General features: G+C 50.0%; 1 protein-coding gene across 1 annotated transcript in view; it reads right to left on the bottom strand.

Moving 5' to 3' along the window:
• ANKRD53 (ankyrin repeat domain 53) overlaps positions 1 to 19,431 on the bottom strand; it is a 116,747-nt gene extending 97,316 nt beyond the window's left edge. The window contains exons 1-2 of the mRNA XM_086962850.1: positions 19,209 to 19,431; positions 7,867 to 7,991 (exon numbers count right to left, since the gene is read on the bottom strand). The gene's annotated coding sequence lies outside the window, so the exon portion shown is untranslated. The remainder of the gene's footprint in view (positions 1 to 7,866; positions 7,992 to 19,208) is intronic.
• Between the last annotated feature and the right edge of the window lie 955 nt (positions 19,432 to 20,386).

Raw genomic sequence — 20,386 nt, 5'->3', positions numbered from 1 at the left:
ACCAATTATATTTTAATTAATTACCAATTAAAAATTAATTAACAATTAATTCAAAATAAATACCAATAAATAAATAAAAATATGTAATTACAATTAAATTACTTCCCACTCTATTCCCCTACAAACCCACAACCCGCTACAGAAAATAAATTAATAAAATTAACATAATTATCAATTAATCAATTCATAAAAATAAATTACCAATTATATTTTAATTAATTACCAATTAGAAATTAATTACCAATTAATTCAAAATAAATACCAATAAATAAATTAAAATATTTAATTAGTTATAATTAAATTACTTCCCACCCTATTTCCCTATAAACCCACAACCCGCTACATAATTATATTGCGCAAAAATTGAATACCATAAAATTAATTACTTAAAAAAAATTATAAAATTAATATACACTTTTCACACATATACTAACATAAAAACACACTTTAAAAAATTCGATATTATTAAAAAAATCGATATTAACTTACTTACCTCAAATTCGATATTTTTGTTGTCTATATTCAGTCCATTCGATATTGTGTCCATTCTATATTTTGGATTTGATATTACTGCTATTGTGTCCAATATTTTTGTAGTCTATATTCTGTCTGTAAGAAATGGGGTTACCAAATCTCCAAGGGGGTAGCATGGAACCAAGCGGGCAGGCCAAACTTCGGAGGACATGTGAAGCACTCACGCAGTACCCACGGACGACACACCAGGCACACCACAAAAGAGGCAGGACACCAGTTTAAGTTGGAAAATTAAGAAGTTTAGTATCTCCAACCTGCAAAGCAAAAATGCATCAACAGTGGTATCATAACACGGTGCCAACTGGCACCAGAGCCAAGTGTATCAAGGGGATTATTTACATGGGCAGTAAGGGCTGAGTCTGTAAATCCATCTGAAATATAAATATGTGAATCAATTAACATTGAACCTGGGGCCAATATGGCGGGGCCAACTCAGGCTCTCATCCTCAGTGAAAGGCTGTAATTGCAAAATACCATCAGCATGTCTCCTCGGCGGCAGTCTCCTCGGCGACAGTACAGCCCGACCCCTGTAAAGGAAACTTCAGGGCATCACAGTAAATCCCAACATACAGGAACACCTGCAATAAATCAGCATAGGGATATCAAACATCAGGCGGGAAGCATTAACCCCTTAAGTGCTGCGTTGGTGCGTTGGCCGACGGCAGCACTACCTCCCCAGTGCTGCGCACGACCATTGGACGTCCATTCAGCACTAGTTCCAATGGACAGCGCAGCACTGGGGAGGGATGTTTACTAGCATCTATGAGGTTAATATGCATTGGCATCAGTAACATCAACAACAGGGGGTACCCTTAAACATTTCCTTCCCCATAATAACTGGGGGACCTCAGGGCAACCCATACAGCAGGAATCTATATCTTCAAAGGGGGGGAATGATACTTTCCGCCCCAAAATATTCAATGAGGGCAATCCCGAGTTATCTGGGAGGGCAGTTAAGTGCAGGAAAGTCGGGACAGTTCAATACTTCTGGAGCCCAAGTTGCAGGGGCCTCTTGCCAGACGGGACACCTGATAAGGTAACACAGTCCCAGGGGGCGGGCACCGGCAATGTACCCCGTTGCCCCCCCTCCACCAACTTAAGACAGGCCCCACTCACCGGCTGCACTTGGTGCTCCCTGTTGAACTCAGCTCCTCAATCCTACGCAGGCCACTCGGGGCCCGCAAGGCCTCACTCAGGCCTCTGCTGTGCAACCGGGGCTCCCTCTTCACTATGGGGGCCCTGCAAAATGCCTCCAGCTAGTTTTGGCCCTCCACCGGGCTCCTCTCCTTCCCTAGGGATCCGGGGCTCTCTACAACAGGACGCAGGGCTCCTTTCCAGGGGAGGGGGGAAGGCACCGGCAATGTGCCTTAAGGCCCCCTCCTCACAACAGCCTCCTTCTTCTTCCCGGGGACCCGGTACTTCACGGCAGCCTCTACGAGGCTGCAAACACAAACGGGGCTCCCTCTTCACCACGGGAGCCCCGCAACACCACAGCTCCGCCGGAGTTTCTTCCGGCCTCTTTCGGCTGCTCCTCTGGGCACAGACCGGCGGGGTGAACTCCCGCTCTGGCCACTTCTCTCGGGGCTCCCTCCAAACTATGGGGGCCCCACACCGGCGCTTCACCCGGGTCCCCCTCCCTCACGGGGACCCAGGGCTTCGGGTCGGCTCTCCGTGTCTGGCTGCCGGCCGGTAGCCAATCCCTGCGCGGCCTTCCAGGGGCCCGGCCGCGCAGGCCAATCCGTGCGCTGCGTGGCTGGGGGCGTGGCGGAAGACGTCACCTGCGCCCCAGCCACGTGATGCAGGTCAGGCCGGCTTCAGGGCCCAGCGCGGCCCTCTCCTCACATCAGCGGCCCTCTCTTGGCACCAGGGGCCGCCGCGACGATGCCAACAGCAGTGGGGGTGGGGGGGTCCCTCAAATGCCGGGCCGCGGCGGAGAGATCGGCGACAACGAGGCGCACTCTTCCAGCAGCGCCACAGTCTCCTCGGCGGCAGTAAGGGGTAGGCTCCCTTTTTAATTAATTAATTATATGGCGGACAGCGCACCAAAACGAGGGTAGGCTCCTCCAGCTCGATTCCCCTCACAGTGCCCTCAGGCCACCCAGCGCGATTCTCCTCAGCAGATGGCGCTATTCACTGCGCACTGCTCCTCCCTCTGCCCACAGCTCTCAGCTCCTTTCTCAGGCCACACAGAGGGGGCAGGAATTTAGAACTTCTCCAGGACTTCACCACACAGCGCTATGCAGGGCACAGTTCGAGTTTCTAGCGCTTCACAATTATAGTGCTTCCCCCGCTGTACAGTTCAGATCAGCGCTTAACTTCACCCAGCGCTTCTTCCCAATTATAGCGCTTGACAGGCAGTGCCTTACAAGAGGTGACAGTTCCTAGGAGCATACTCTTCCCCAGATGGCGCTTTGAAGGGGGCCACAGCTTCACAAGGGGGCGGACAGTCCCACAGCAGTTACTCAGGGGCACTCTCCTCACCTCCTGGGCGCTTCTTCACGCAGCGCTGGCGTGGTACCCGGTCCAAACAGCTCCAGTGACCTGGGTAGGGGCCCTCCCTTGTCAGGGGCCCGTGGAGACAGCAGAGGGGGGAGGTTCTAGGGGTGCAGGGCCCAGCTCACAGGTCCATGTGGTGGTAGCACCTCACAGCAGGTCCCCTCTCTTTCTTGTCCCAGCTCTGACTGACTCTCTGGTGGCACTTCCCCCTTACTTATACCCTCCTCCCAGGCAGTGCCAGAACCTTCTAGAATGTTGGCAGAGCTGGCCTAAACTGGCTCAAGGGGAGGGGGTGAGCACCCAGGATCTGCGCCCTTTGGCTGAGCCAGTGACAGAGGAGAGACCTTCCTCCCTCTGCACCCCCTCCCAGAGTTCCGCACCCTCCCAATGGGAGAAGTACCCCTGGGAGTCAAATTTGGGGGGACTCTGAACACAGATGTCCCACCCTCCAGGTCCGGCAAACCCTGAACCTGGAACCCCAGTCCAGGATCTAAACCATGTGACTGGTCAGACCCCCGAACCACTGTAGCTCTGATTACGGTTGCTCCGGGTTCTCCTGACACTAGGGGACTCCCTTCATGAGAAGGCACATCAGGACAGCCTAGACTCCCAACCTGGGGTTCCCTAAAAGAACTCCCCAGGCCCTGTGACTGCAGTTGGGGCAACTCGGGACACCTCCCCGTCTCACTCCCTCCTATAGATGGGATGTGAGGCCCTATAACACTCTCACTTCCCTGGGACCTAGCTGGGCCATTCTTAACCTCTTCCGCCTCGCAGGGTCGGAAGATCCCTGCACCACTCCTTTCAGGATCACCCTTCAAGGTCTTCCCAGACGCTCTGGCACTTACCCAGAGGTCTGCCTCCCGCGCAAGTTCCCTGGGGTCTGAGACCCGCGCTGCAACAGATGGTGACGCAGACTTGGGACACAACTCCTCAGCATGTGCTCCCGAATAACGGCATGGCACAGCCCTTCCCAATCCTCCACTGCTCTCCTCACCACCCAATCCTCCAGTACAGCCCAACACTCCTCCTCAAACTCTCCCAGGGACTGGTGGGACAGCTTTCCCCCTGCCCCTGAACAGTAACCCGTCCCCCTCTTCCTGGGAATCAGGCACCGTCTCCTGGGCTTCTGGAGTGGGACTCCTTGCACTGGACCTACACTCTCTGCCACCACTGGATCCCACCCTCACAGGTGTATCCAGGCTCTTAAAACCACTCTCAGGGAACAATCTACCCACCTGAGCTACACTCTCCCTGGCAAAGGCCCTTTTCGCCTCTGCCATCCTCTCCTGGGCTAGGACCATTTCTGTCTCTAGCCTCTGCTCCTGAATCCTCAGCTGAGCTAACTCCGTGGCTTGCTCAAACCTGAGCTTCTCCAGCGCTAGATGATGCTCCCTTTCTTCCCTCCTATCTACCCACTCTTCTGGGGACAGGGAAAGGGATGGGGCAGTGCCCCGGGGACTGGACCCAGTGCGCGACTCCCTATCTCTGGTGTCTGCATTAGCTTCTGGCGTCTCTGCCCTGTCAAACTCTTCCTCCTCTCCATCCAGGTAATTACCCTCCAGGGATATGGACTGGGAGCCCTCCCATTGGCTTCTACCGAATCCTCCCTTTAAATACTCAGGGGGGTAATCAGACAGGTCCCCACGGATCTTTAAGGGTTCCCCCCTTTTGAGGGCCTCATAAAGAAACAGCTTTCTCCTAACGTTTCCTACTGGGGGTATCCCTCTCTCCAGGAGGAAGTCTATCACCTCCTGTTCGGTGTACTCCATCAGTTCCACCTCCTCATAAACCAACCCCATCGTGGCGAGGAATCTCGGGACACACCCACAGTGGAACAAGGGGACACAATTCCACAAAACACTTTCAGGAGGAAGCAATACAGAAACAATATTCAGCCAACAATAATCCCCACCACAAGGCTATGAATACTCTCAAAGCTCTACTTGTGGTGTAACCTGTGGCTGCTGTGGTCCTGCGCAAACACAAGTCCTATCCCACCGCTTGCCACCAATGTAATAAATGGGGTTACCAAATCTCCAAGGGGGTAGCATGGAACCAAGCGAGCAGGCCAAACTTCGGAGGACATGTGAAGCACTCACGCAGTACCCACGTACGACACACCAGGCTCACCACAAAAGAGGCAGGACACCAGTTTAAGTTGGAAAATTAAGAAGTTTAGTATCTCCAACCTGCAAAGCAAAAATGCATCAACAGTGGTATCATAACACGGTGCCAACTGGCACCAGAGCCAAGTGTATCAAGGGGAGTATTTACATGGGGAGTAAGGGCTGAGTCTGTGAGTCCATCTGAAATATAAAAATATGTAAATCAATTAACATTGAACCTGGGGCCAATATGGCGGGGCCAACTCAGGCTCTCATCCTTAGTGAAAGGCTGTAATTGCAAAATACCATCAGCATGAGTACACCCCGTGCACTATACTCCAGCCCGACCCCTGTAAAGGAAACTTCAGGGCATCACAGTAAATCCCAACATACAGGAACACCTGCAATAAATCAGCATAGGGATATCAAACATCAGGCGGGAAGCATTAATATGCATTGGCATCAGTAACATCAACAACAAGGGGGTACCCTTAAACATTTCCTTCCCCATAATAACTGGGGGACCTCAGGGCAACCCATACAGCAGGGATCTATATCTTCAAAGGGGGAGTGCGGGGGGAATGATATTTTCCGCCCCAAAATATTCAATGAGGGCAATCCAGAGTTATCTGGGAGGGCAGTTAAGTGCAGGAAAGTCGGGACAGTTCAATACTTCTGGAGCCCAAGTTGCAGGGGCCTCTTGCCAGACAGGACACCTGATAAGGGAACACAGTCCCAGGGGGCGGGCACCGGCAATGTACCCCGTTGCCCCCCCTCCACCAACTTAAGACAGGCCCCACTCACCGGCTGCACTTGGTGCTCCCTGTAGAGCTCAGCTCCTCAATCCTGCGCAGGCCACTCGGGGCCCGCAAGGCCTCACTCAGGCCTCTGCTATGCAACCGGGGCTCCCGCTTCACTATGGGGGCACCGCAAAACGCCTCCAGCTAGCTTCAGCCCTCCACCGGGCTCCTCTCCTTCCCTAGGGATCCGGAGCGCTCTACAACAGGCCTCCTCCTTCTTCTTCCTGGGGTCCCGGGACTTCACGGCAGCCTCCACGAGGCTGCAAGCACAAACGGGGCTCCCTCTTCACCATGGGAGCCCCGCAACACCACAGCTCCGCCGGAGCTTCTTCTGGCCTCTTTCGGCTGCTCCTCCGGGCACAGACCGGCGGGGTGGACTCCCGCTCCGGTCACTTCTCTCGCGGCTCCCTCCAAACTACGGGGGCCCCACACCGGCGCTTCCTTTGGGTCCCCCTCCCTCACGGGGACCCAGGGCTCCGGGTCGGCTCTCCGTGTCTGGCTGCCGGCCGGCAGCCAATCCCTGCATGGCCTTCCAGGGGCTTGGCCGCGCAGGCCAATCCGTGCGTGGCGTGGCTGGGGGCATGGCGGAAGACATCACCGGTGCCCCAGCCACGTGATGCGGGTCAGGCCGGCTTCAGGGCCCAGCGCGGCCCTCTCCTCACATCGGCGGCCCTCTCCTGGCACCTGCCCACAGCTCTCAGCTCCTTTCTCAGGCCACACAGAAGGGGCAGGAATTCAGCACTTCTCCAGTGCTTCACCACACAGCGCTATGCAGGGCACAGTTCGAGTATCTAGCGCTTCACAATTATAGCGCTTCATCCGCTGTACAGTTCAGATCAGCGCTTAACTTCACCCAGCGCTTCTTCCCAATTATAGCGCTTGACAGGCAGTGCCTTACAAGAGGCGACAGTTCCTAGGGGCATACTCTTCCCCCGATGGCGCTTTGAAGGGGGCCACAGATTCACAAGGGGGCGGACAGTCCCACAGCAGTTCCTCAGGGGCACTCTCCTCACCTCCTGGGCGCTTCTTCATGCAGCGCTGGCGAGGTACCCGGTCCAAACAGCTTCAGTGACCTGGGTAGGGGCCCGTGGGGACTGCAGAGGGGGGGTTCTAGGGGTGCAGGGCCCAGCTCACAGGTCCATGTGGTGGTAGCACCTCACAGCAGGTCCCCTCTCTTTCTTGTCCCAGCTCTGACTGACTCTCTGGTGGCACTTCCCCCTTACTTATACCCTCCTCCCAGGCAGTGCCAGAACCTTCTAGAATGTTGGCAGAGCTGGCCTAAACTGGCTCAAGGGGAGGGGGTGAGCACCCTGGGTGCCAGGCTTTCCGTCCAAAAGCTAGGGGTGGATGGGTAATATTATCTAGACCGCTGGCCTATGCCAGTCCGGTGGCAAAACCCATGGCCATGGCATCCATTTTAAACACAGTACATTTTAGTCAGGTGCATTTCTAAAATGTGGAAATTTACAAGTGCTCACACCATTACATAGCATTACAATTTTAACAAGGTGTCTCACACCACTCATGGCCTATACAGGTTTAATCCCATGGGGGAGACATTCCAAATTAGGGGGGCAAAAGCGAAAAATTTTGGGGGGAAAAGGCCAAGTCCAACACTGTCCATTCAATATTTTGCCTATTCTATATTTTTTACTCGATATTTTGCCCATTCAATATTTTTTTACTCTATATTATGACTGTATACCCTTATAAACATCATAAGTATGGAGAGCGATGCAGTAGTAGGCTTGTCTTTATGGTATTGGATGAAGAGGCATGGAATGGCCAAGGTCCGGTGAAAACAAGACATATGGTGGATCGCTGGACCATTGATAGATGCGGGTACAATTTTACATTTGTATACCTCAAAAGATTTTTTTACAGCTTCTATCTTTAAATGGAGTATGAACACATTGTATTTCCATTACCTCTCAGTACGTCTTGCTTCTCCTCGTGCCTCTTAGTCCCTGCTTGCGCTGCTTGCCGTATCTGGCCCGGTTACAGCTCGCTCTTGAGCTGCGTAGACCCATAGCCTGTCAACCAAGGGAATGACCTGTGGAACCCGCAGCAAAAGGATGGAAGAGCAGCCAGGGGCATGTGATGCCGCAGTCAACCAACATTCTCTTTCATGGATTGTGACATCAGAGATGCAGGGAAGTCATGGACATGGTCATAATGGCTGCTGCCTATGGCTCGCATAGGGCGGCTACACTGCATCTGAGAAGTAATTTAGGAGATTGGCTCAACTCTAAAATGAGATTCGAGGCCTCTTTTGAAGCTCCCTAATAGATGCCTTCGAGGTCACATTGGAACCACGCCCACTATTTACAATATGGTACATGGAGGATGTAAAGTCAGGAAGATCTATGGCCATTGTATGTCTGCACCAAGATGACATCCTCATGAAAGTGTATGTGCAAAAGAGGGTAAAACACCAAATTCTGTGAGTACAAAAAAGCCTATTTTTGAATGTCTTTGGGAAACCTCCCTGCTCTATCCATCTCAGTTCTCTTTCTCTCCTGTCCCTTCCCTCCCAAGTTTTCCCTTTTGCCCCTCCCCTCCCTGTTTGATCATCCAATCCTCTCACCCCCAGCTGTTCACCTGCCTTTCCCCCCTTTTTCACGGCACCGCTCTAAACATGATCTCCCGCATCTTGATATCCCTGATGTATATTGCCCTAGCTCTCTCTTTTGGTGTTCTTTAATGTTTGTTGACTTAAGCAGTTCCTAGTTTTTTAACATGTTGTTTGGTTTTACTGTTGATTTATTGTTCCGTAATATGACCTCTTTCCTACCCTTGTAAAGCACTCTGATACCTCTGGGCCAGCCAGCGCTATATAAAACTTCTAAATAAATAAATAAAAAATATTGGGTCACGCAAACCTCTTTTCATGTTTTGTGTCAAAGGGTAGTGAAATCAGAGGTTTTGGAGGGCAAACCCATTGAATAGTTTCATTGAGATGATCAACTTTGGTGGCTGTGATGAAGGTGTGACAAAAGGATGAAGATGATGATGGAGGCAATATCCACCAAATGGAAGAGAGAGGAGAGGTTTGGGTAACTTTTTGTTAAGAAGACAAATGTCTTTGACTTGTGTTGTCTTCTGTTTCTTGGAACCTGGGAGGGCCAGGATGTGGGTGGAATGTCAGTATGGAAGTTAGTGGAGGTTCTAAGATAGGTGGTTGAAAGAAGCAAGAGACCTCCATTGCCGGCAGTGGTTGTAGCTGCCCTTGTGTTTGAATAAATAAACGTACCTGTGAACCACCCTGCTGGAGTGCCTTCTTTCCAACATATTTGGTGATGAGTCAAGACCAATCTTAAACAATATACTCTGTGATACAATGACTGTTAACATGTCAGCGTGCTACTTAACCCCTTCATTGCTCATGACAGAACCCAGCCGTCATGAGCCACGGGCAGCCTGTGGACATGACAGCTGGGTTCCGTCACGACCCCGCCCGCGATTGGAATGTCCAGCACCGGCTGGAATTCCTGCCACAGGCAAGGTGTTAAGGAGATGGGGAGATGGGAAGTCAGCGGATACTCTGTAAGGCAATGCCCTGTTTCTGTATCTCCAACAAAAGAAGTCTAGAATCTGCGAGCTGACAACTACCTTCTACAAGTAAAGATAGGACACACCAGGTCAGGTGGAAACCCATTGAGGGATAAACATCCCTGTGTACATTTAGTGTGAGGCATCCAATAAAGCTCAACATTCCTTTTTATTACCCTGAGACTATATCCTTGATTTACGATGTAGGTCATAAGTACTGTAAAATAAAGGTAAAATCTCCCTCAACCTTGCTGTTTGCGGATCCCTCTTCGATTGATGTGCAGCAGCACCACGCATCACTTCGATACTCCACCGGCCAGCTCAGTCCACCTGCTCTGACTTTATCCTTTCTCAATTTCCCCATAATAGATGCAAAAAGTGTCTTGGGGTTGGTGGTGAAGGTCTTCACAAGAACGTCCAACAATAAACAGTAGTGTGGTACTCAAGGGAATTCCATGCAGCTCATGGGCCTCTACGTACAACATACCCATCCCAGTTCTTATGAGTGCTGCACCAACTTCAAACTATCACTGCATCGCTGCTCTCACTCAGCCGTTTACAGTTCACGGTGTGCACAGACGCACACTAGACAAAACGCTACACCATTGGCTCCAGTCAGGTGGGAGATGGCACCGGCCTAGCTGCAAGTGCTCTACTGAACAAAGACCTGTGTACATTTGAATCTCAAATTTGACAACTTAAGGCCTTGATCAGTTCAGCTAGTTAGGAATATGTTGTTACCAATGCAGGAAGTAATGTTAATATGGCATCTGGGAGGTGGGAAGATTGGAGATGAGTGGGACTGGGGGTAAGGCAGCATTGAGAGAGTGTAGTTTCTGGAGATGTTTAAAGATTTAGGGGCATATTATCAAGAACGGCGTTAGAAATTATCGCTGGTTTATCGGCAGAAAACTGCTGCTAAGGCGGCGATAATGGGCTTGATAATAGGCCTTTGGGAATTCCAATAGAAGTCCATGGTCTGGTGTGAACATGAGCTTCTATTGGAATTCTCCAGGGCATATTATCAAGCCCATTATCGCCGCTTTAGAGGCATTTTTCTGCCACTAAACCGGCGATAATTTTAACGCCGTCCTTGATAATATGCCCCTTAGTACTTGAGTCCGATTTTTTCTGATGGATAATTTTTGCTCTTAAGTGCTTGTTGTTTTGTGGTTGTGTGAAATGTAAGGTGGGAATGTGTGTGGGTTATGGTTGAATGGGTTGGGGTAGTTGACAAAGCATGGAATGTATAATGTGAGTACAGACATGAGAGGTGTGGCTGTTGCCAAAGACCTGCACAAATTCTGAAGCTAAGATACCTTTTCTGAAAATTTGTTGCTAATCAAAAATTGCTATTGGCTGGACTGTGGGCCCAATTGATGTTTAATAAGGAAATGAGCTAATCGTGTTGGAACAAGTATGAAGTTTTAAGTGAACTCTAAAGTGCCTTTGGAGCCCTTTCATTAGAGTGCCCCATGTCGGATCCTTGCAGGTTTACTTTGGGACAGAAAACAAGGCTAGGAGAGCGGTATGTACTGTTCCCACCGCACTATCATCCCTCATCCTCTTGCGTGAGATACCTCCAATTTACAATAAGCATGTTACTTCCCCTGGTTGGAGAGCACCCCACTCCTTCATTTGTCTCTCTGCAGCTCAAACAAGATTTCCACGTGTAGCACTTAGAGCTACTTGTTGGTGTTATATATTAACTTGCCAACGGCCAGTCGCGGGTGGCCACCATTCCTGGACTGTGTTTGAGCTTTGAGGTCTCAGGCACACAATATTGTTGTACGCCCAGCAGAGCGGATTGTCGATACAGTTTCATAAGCAGCTACCCTCGCATAAGGAGGCAACTCTTCATTCTTATTTTGCAACGCCATTGCATTACCTCCCAAGGATTCCCATTTGTAAATCTGCTTTGCATAGGTATCCCGAAATCATGATCCGCCGCAGCCCACTTTACCATCTGAACTAACCACTCTTTTAATCGTGGTGGGTTTGAGGACTTCCATACCACGGCTATCTGTCGTAATACCAGTGATATGACCAAACCTATATACCTGGATTCCATCGTAGTGCTTTTAGGTTTGCTCCTAAGCCCCAGCATGCATCTCTCTTCTTGTACCAACTCTCTCCTTGCAACAACCAAGCCCCCAGTAATTTCAGACAGCACATCCGTAACCTCAATCTAGAAGGAATTCAGATCAACGCATTGTCCAAACCTGTGTAGCTTGTCAGGAAGTCCCACACCTGGGGCATACATCCTTTACCTCTGGGTATAATAATAATATACTGTGATTTATTAAGTGCGACAGCTACCCCCAACACAGGGGTGTCCCGGCGCTAGAAGCACAAGGTAGATAGGCGTCACTGGCAAGAGTGCGTCTTGTAGATCTACAATGCTGCTGTCTTTGAAAAGCCATGTCTTCAAGGCTTTTTTAAAACAAAATTCTGACTAAGCACTTCGCAGCGAGGCTGGGAGGGTGTTTTGACCGTGAATGCTCTTCCACCCAGTCGCAAGCGTGACGCAGCTCCAACAAGGGTCTGGGGGGCCTATTCTTCCAATGCTGCGTCAAGCCTTACGCCTGCTTCAAGCACGCGCAGGGTTTTGACGCAGCATTGGCCGAAAAGTGACTGAGTGAAATCTTGTAGATTTCACTCAGCCACTTTTAGGAGGCGTTCCTGCGCCGAAAGGCCCCCCCTCGCGCAGGAACGCCTACTTATGGCGCAGGGCTTTACAACGTGACGCATCTCCCAGATGCGTCACGTTGTAAATACCCCGCACCATGGCGCATCTTTTGCCCCGCCGCTGCGTCACATAAGTGGCGCAACGGCGGCATAAATAAGGCGCAAGGGGCTTGTAAATCTGCCCCAAATACCTTGAGGCAACCAAAGTCACACACTAAACTTCCTCCAGTTCCAACACGGCTCACATCTAGCACTTCCGGCCAAGGACTCTTGCTTTTTCCTTTGTTTCCCCTCCCAGACTACTACAAAGGAAAGGTCATGTGCTAGTTGTAGAAGGAGGTGGAAGCCAATAACTGGGCTCGGGTCTGCTTGATTGTATTAGTTAACTTCTTGCAATCCTGAACACCATCTTCCATTCCACGTACACAAATTGTTGTAATATACAACGCCACGTTCTGGCTGACCTCATTTAAACTAAATGGACAAAATTACAAGAATATATAACGTCGCTGCATGAGTGCCAAGGGCTGTTGTCCCAGGTCCCAGGTCCCAGGTCCCACAGGGCAGGGAATACTGCCACTTGCATTAATAAGCTCATTGAAGAAATATCCAGCGGTATTTACACTTTTACAAGCCTTCCTCTGGATTAAGAATTTAGCCAAGAGCTTTCCGTGCAGTCTAATGAACAATTAACGGGCATATTCAGCTGTGCCCAGTTAGGAAATGTGTGTTTTTATATTGAGTTTATGAAAAACTAATTATATTTTGAAGGTTGTTAAGAAATCATTAAGTGGTGGATAACAAAAGGATGGAAAAGAGAATCTTTCTAAAGGGAACAAAAGGTGTCGTAGAACACAAGGGAAATGCAAAAACAACAGTTGATGGACAGAATGCAGAACAATGTCATACATTCACCCCAGTACAGAGATCTGGGCCTAATTCCATCGTTTTTTTGCTCACCATGCCATTCCAGTTTGAACCCAGCCATATGCAAATCAGTCTTGACCCTGTGCCCAATGGGGGAACAGTCCAGCCCGAACTGCCAAGCCAGGTCCTCCCTGGACTGGAAACAAGCATCCTAGGACCGGTTTCGGGTTTTCAGCCCTCATCAGCCAGGATAGCTTGATTCCAGTGGCATGGAGAGCACGGGACTCACGTCTGAGCATACCCGTCCCACTCGGGGTGACAAATGCAAAAACAACAGTTGATGGACAGAATGCAGAACAATGTCATACATTCACCCCAGTACAGAGATATAGGCCTAAATCCATAGTTTTTTGCTCACCATGCCATTCCAGTTTGAACCCAGCCATATGCAAATTAGTCTTGACCCTGTGCCCCATGGGAACAGTCCAGCCCGAACTGCCAAGCCAGGTCCTCCCTAGACTGGAAACAAGCATCCTAGGACCGGTTTCGGGCTTTCAGCCCTCATCAGCCAGGTTAGCTTGACTCCAGTGGCATGGAGAGCACAGGAGTCACGTCTGAGCATACCCGTCCCACTCGGGGTGACAAATGCAAAAACAACAGTTGATGGACAGAATGCAAAAAAATTTCATACATTCACCCCAGTACAGAGATCTAGGCCTAAATCCATTGATTTTTCCTCACCATGCCATTCCAGTTTGAACCCAGCCATATGCAAATCAGTCTTGACCTTCTGCCCCATGGGAACATTCCAGCCCGAACTGCCAAGCCAGGCCCTCCCTGGACTGGAAACAAGCATCCTAGGACCGTTTCGGGCTTTAGCCTTCATCAGCCAGGATAGCTTGATTCCAGTGGCATGGAGAGCACGGGACTCACGTCTGAGCATACCCGTCCCACTCGGGGTGACAAATGCAAAAATAACAGTTTATGGACAGAATGCAGAACAATGTCATACATTCACCCCAGTACAGAGATCTGGGCCTAAATCTATCATTTTTTTGATCACCATGCCATTCCAGTTTGAACCCAGCCATATGCAAATTAGTCTTGACCCTGTGCCCCATGGGAACAGTCCAGCCTGAACTGCCAAGCCAGGTCCTCCCTAGACTGGAAACAAGCATCCTAGGACCGGTTTCGGGCTTTCAGCCCTCATCAGCCAGGTTAGCTTGACTCCAGTGGCATGGAGAGCACAGGAGTCACGTCTGAGCATACCCGTCCCACTCGGGGTGACAAATGCAAAAACAACAGTTGATGGACAGAATGCAAAAAAATTTCATACATTCACCCCAGTACAGAGATCTAGGCCTAAAACCATTGATTTTTCCTCACCATGCCATTCCACTTTGAACCCAGCCATATGCAAATCAGTCTTGACCTTCTGCCCCATGGGAACATTCCAGCCCGAACTGCCAAGCCAGGCCCTCCCTGGACTGGAAACAAGCATCCTAGGACCGTTTCGGGCTTTAGCCTTCATCAGCCAGGATAGCTTGATTCCAGTAGCATGGAGAGCACGGGACTCACGTCTGAGCATACCCGTCCCACTCGGGGTGACAAATGCAAAAATAACAGTTGATGGACAGAATGCAGAACAATGTCATACATTCACCCCAGTACAGAGATCTGGGCCTAAATCTATCATTTTTTTGATCACCATGCCATTCCAGTTTGAACCCAGCCATATGCAAATCAGTCCTGACCCTGTGCCCCATGGGAACAGTCCAGCCCGAACTGCCAAGCCAGGTCCTCCCTGGACTGGAAACAATCATCCTAGGACCGTTTTGGGCTTTCAGCCCTTATCAGTGGGACGGGTATGCTCAGACGTGAGTCCTGTGCTCTCCATGCCGCTGGAATCAAGCTATCCGCGCTGATCAGGGCTGAAAGCCCGAAACCGGTCCTTGGATGCTAATAACATACATTGCATAGTGACTGGCTAGTAAATGTTCATAGACAGGCCAGCATACGCCTGTCCAGGCAGGCATGATTGTGTATCACCACGTTAGTGATGATGTCATCACGCCGATCACAAATCCAATAAGTCATTGACAAACTATAGCTTGCATTTTACCGCACTTCCTCCCAGCACCCCACTTCTACCTCTGAGGCTTGATCTAGGGCTACGGCCTCTTGCCGACGAGATAAGTCTAAGACCCATAGCCTTCTGGCGCAGGCTTTGGAGCAGTGACGATCTCGCCGACTATAGGGCAGAACTGGCCGAAATATTAAAACACCCCAAGGCGCTTAGTATCCCCTGGGTCCAAAATATCCAGTCAGTGTGCACAGATCTGGGGCTCCCCGAATTGTGGAATAAACCAGCAGATACAGCACCCAGAATCTCTAAGAGATTTCTGGCGAATCTGTATCATGAACACAAAAGGGAAAGGGCTTTAGCTACCCAGACAGAGGGGTCTCTTTCCTCTAAATTCCTACAAAACAAGGACCTTTACGCATTCGAAAAGGCTTTTGATCCTATATACCCCGTTCTCACTAGAAAGTTATTTCTCCAGTGGAGATACGGCACACTGCCTTTGCGCTCCTTTTCTAGTACCTGGTCGCAAGTCCCTTCCACTAAGTATTGTCCCCTCTGTGTTGACAAAGAGGAAAATGACTTGCATGTGATTTTTTTCTGCCCAGCATATATGGCAGCCAGAAAGTACTGGCTACTGCCTTTGATCAAGAACTTGGGTGGCAGGGAATATATGCCTATGTATAGGATTCTAAAATGTGATGTTTCCGGCCCAATTGTTTTTGCGCTTGCCAAATTTTTTACAAATGTGTGGTATACACGTAATCGCCTTTTAAAAGATGCGGGGTAGACTGTTGAATTCCTTTATTTTTAACAATGTTAATAACGTTTGATGTGGATTTTAAATCATGTACTAATGTTTTATCAAATCTGATACAATTATGTGATTTTTAAATTTATGTGTATCTTTTATGACCAAATGGTCGAAATAAAGATTGAAAAATGAAATAGCTTGCATTCTATCCCCCCCCCCGAGTCTGCTGAACCCTGCCACTGCCAGAGCCTAAGCCTCCCATTGGATAATTGAAGCTGGGGGCTGGCTCATGACGAAATTGAGGCAAGGAAGCTGCGAGAGCGCAGTTGGAACTTGGGAGTGAGGGCTCTTGAGGAAGAATAAACAAAAGAAAGTGTTGACTTTCCACTTGCTGCATAGCCCGAGTAGCATATCCTGCAGCCCTGCATTGCTGCTATCCTCAACGTGCTTGATGCAGCTGTGGACCAACACAACTTTTGCGCGCCAATGGCGTCACCTGTAGAATCTGTGCGCTGCACCGCAGCATGGTAATTGCTGAGCGTGTGTGAGTCCAGTAGGCACCACAGCCATACTTACCGGCATTGGCAGCATTACGGCTGGGGACAATGCCTGTGCTGTAGCAGGCAGGGTCACAGCAATCTGAGCAGTGGATGCCGATGCCGTCGCCATCCCTGGACCTACTAAATACAGGCAGCACTAGCAGTGACATCACCTGCTGTGCTCGAGCAGCCGTTTTTTCCACAATAAAACCAGGCATACCGCACTGATTAATATATGCAAGAAAAGCATTTTCATTTGGTGTATATTTCGTTTTTGCACACGGTGTAGGTAAGAAAGTAAAATACACCATCTTCCACTTCTTTAGGAATGACAACATGAAAACGCAGATTTCAAAATACCAGGGACATGTACAGGCTGACGACAGGGGTCACAGGCAGCAAAAGTGTTATAGATGAGAGAGCAGGAGTAAAGAGTAGAAAGAAACAACCGGAGAGGAGAGAGATAAGACAGAGCTAAGTGGAAGAAAAGGAGAGCAAATCAGATACAAAGAGAAAGCAGCCATGATGTGAAGAAGAGAGCATTAAGAAGAGAGAAGACAGAATGAAAGGGTGTAGAGGAAAGGACAGAGGAAAAAAGTTGACAAATGATAAAACGGAGACACAGCTAATCCCTGCTAGAAGAGTGATAGTAAAGAGCCAAGATCAAGGGCAGATAGAGCAGAGCATGGATAAAAGCGAAGAGGAAAAAGGGCAGGACTAGAAGGAATAGAGGGCAAATCAGAAATACAGGGAATAAGGTAACACACCAGGTGTGACAAAGATGATACAAAACAATTAGAGAGGTGCGAGGATAGACTCTTAGAGCAAAGACCTAGGGGACAGACAACAGATCAAGGTTAGAAGATAGAGACTGAGGCAGTGATAGTGTTGAAAGTGGGGCTCACCGGAGGAAGAAGTGAGCTGTGGACTCCTTGGCAAAATTTTCTGCCCCTGCACTTCTTTTTTCACAAATTAAGCACTGGTTCTTGGACATTCATGTCTGTTCGTCAAGAACATAGAACCGTCCATTATTGCCTCTCGCTCCCTCTTTAGTGTGTTAGCTGCTTGTGTTGCACCTGTCCTGTGTGTGTGAGGGAATTGTGTAATGTTCCTTCTGCAACTGCCACCTGCCCTAAACATATTTTGGTGCTGGGGAAAGATGTGAGTTGTACTGAGACTGGCCGTGTTGTACCTTTCTTGTGCTGTGAAACTTTCACTACGCTTAAGAAAAAACAATGCACATTGCCAATTCTTGTTTCAATGTATTATGTGAATAAAACGGTGAACACAAAATATGTGAGCAGTATTTACTTTCGGTTTTAAATGTGAAACGTGTAGTTTTTTTTAAATGGAGTGGGCTTCTTTGTAAAATGTAAAAACATAGCAGACAAGTGGCTCCATGCCATGTGTAGCACATTCCGCAAATTCTGGCGTTTTAGCCAACAGCAGTTTGCGTGCTTGATTTTGAGCCCGTAATGAAAGGGGTAGAACCAAAACTACAAGACCCACAATGCAACCCTGTGTTGGCTGAAAATCCAGGGACAGTGGAGGGCATCATATGTCACAGTGGCACTTGATAGACTGGTGAAATGCAGACTTGAAACTTAGCTCCTGACTTCCTGCCTTGTTTCTAGTAGGCAAGCAGAGTTTAAACTGAACTCGGACAAGACGGAGGTCCTCATCCTGGGCTCCTCACCCTCCGCCTGGGACGACTCCTGGTGGCCTCCCGCCCTGGGCACCGCACCCAAACCGACAGACCATGCACGAAACCTGGGCTTCACCCTGGACTCCTCCCTCTCCATGACCAGGCAAGTCAACAGCGTCTCCTCGGCGTGCTTCAACATCCTACGCATGCTACGGAAGATCTTCTGGTGGATCCCCACAGAGACCAGGAAGACCGTCACCCAGGCCCTCGTCACCAGCCGACTGGACTACGGCAACGCCCTCTACGCCGGGACCACCGTCAAGCTCCAGAAGAGACTCCAGCGGATCCAAAACGCCTCAGCCAGACTCATCCTCGACATCCCACGTTCCAGCCACATCTCCGGACATCTGAGAGACCTTCACTGGCTCCCCGTCAACAAAAGAATCACCTTCCGCCTCCTCACCCACGCACACAAAGCCCTACACGACCAAGGCCCGAGCTACCTCAACAGCCGAGTCAACTTCTACGCTCCCAAACGCCACCTCCGATCAGCCAACCACGCCCTCGCCGCCGTCCCCCGCATCCGAAGAGCGACCACAGGAGGAAGGTCCTTCTCCTACCTGGCCGCCAAGACCTGGAACTCCCTCCCGTCCGACCTGCGCCTGACCCAAGACCACCTCTCCTTCAGGAAGAAGCTGAAGACCTGGCTGTTCGAGCAGTAGCGGCACCCCCCCCCATACCCCTCCCCGCCGCGGCGTGAGATCCTACGGGTATGTAGCGCGCTTTATAAGTGTATCTGATTGATTGATTGATTGATTAAACATCCCAGAGGCTGAGAGGGAAGAGACAGCCTTTCCCAAGCAAATACGAGCATCTCCTGCTAATGGGCAAAGAGTTTCGCTCCTTGGATAAAATGCAAAATACAATGTTTACCAGCGCAAAGCCGGAAGCGGCAGTTAGTAGTATCTTCTGACTGAAAGGAAACCCAGCGGCTCTCCCCTTGGGTCCATCTCCGGGGGTTGTGTTATTAAGGTGGTGCGCTGTAAGCAGCTTCTAATGTGCCCTGTGTTTCACGCGTGCACGTGCAGCTCGTGCTCCAGGCGCGGCCCCGCAGGTGAGTGTGAACGCCTTCCCTCCCTCCTTACCTGTACTGATGCCGCGGGGAGCAGGACGAGGGGACGGCGCCGGAGCCCGGATTCACCGGTACATTCTCTCTTCCGCATTGCAAGGGTCTTGGTGATTCTCATCAGGGTACCATGATATATTTAAATTTAAAAAACGCACCTTATGAGTTATTTCAATGCAACATCGCTACTAGGTGAGGACGGCAATGAAAACCAGACGGGAAGAGCCGCGTCCAGCCCGAGAGCAGAGTTGTTGACTGGACAGAAATGAATAAACTCAGTTGCTAAGTGATGCAAACATTGAACCACTGCACAACAAAGAAGGGGCAGCAGGCGTGTGACCCGACAAGCAGAAAAGAGTCCCTGCCAGGGCGCGGGAGCCTCCTGCTTACCAATTGTGATGTCACTGATGTGTGCGCCCTGGTACCTAATCAGGGGCGTGAGGCAGCCCCTCCCTGCAGCCCTTGCATTGATGTCCCACCCCAATCCTCCAGGGGCCTCCAACCCTTCAAGGGGGGACCCATCAGCCCAAGGCCGGTGAATATTTGTGAGATTGGGGTCTCGGGGCCCCTCATCACATTCTGCAGGGAGCCCCATCATGTTGGATACCCACTGCTGCCAACGGCACTTGAAGGACGTCATTCGAACATTTAGAGGGTTTTCTTTTTACTCAGACAAGTACGCAGTGATTATTATATCAAACTGCCAGTCGAGATCTCCAGCGAAATTCAATTTTTCAATCCATAGTAAGGGGCTGTAAACAGGGCACAAGTCCTAAAAAAAGAAGTGGGGGGACTAACCTAGTTTGACATCACGGTGGGCGACATCACAGCGCATGACATCACAGTGCGTGACATCACGGCGCATGACATTACATGTGGCATCACAGGAATTGACATGATAGGAAGTGGCATCACACGCCACGACTTTAACCCCTTCCTAGAGCAAAACCAAAGGGGATGATGGACGGAGTGATGAACATTGCAAGGACTCACCCCCAGTCAACTGATCTGGGTTTAATCCATCATCATCATTCTTTAGCTCACTCCACCACCCCAGTTCAGACGTGGCCATATGCAAATCAGTCTGACCCAGTGCCTCATGGGAACAGTCCAGCCGGAACTGCCAAGCCTTATCTTCCCTGGACCCGGAAACAAGCATCCTGGGACAAGTTTCTAGCAAATCAGCCGTCATCAGCC

Source organism: Lissotriton vulgaris, chromosome 3_1, assembly GCF_964263255.1.
Source record: "Lissotriton vulgaris chromosome 3_1, aLisVul1.2, whole genome shotgun sequence".
Lineage (NCBI taxonomy): Eukaryota > Metazoa > Chordata > Amphibia > Caudata > Salamandridae > Lissotriton > Lissotriton vulgaris.
This window is presented reverse-complemented; position numbering and strand designations above follow the sequence as displayed.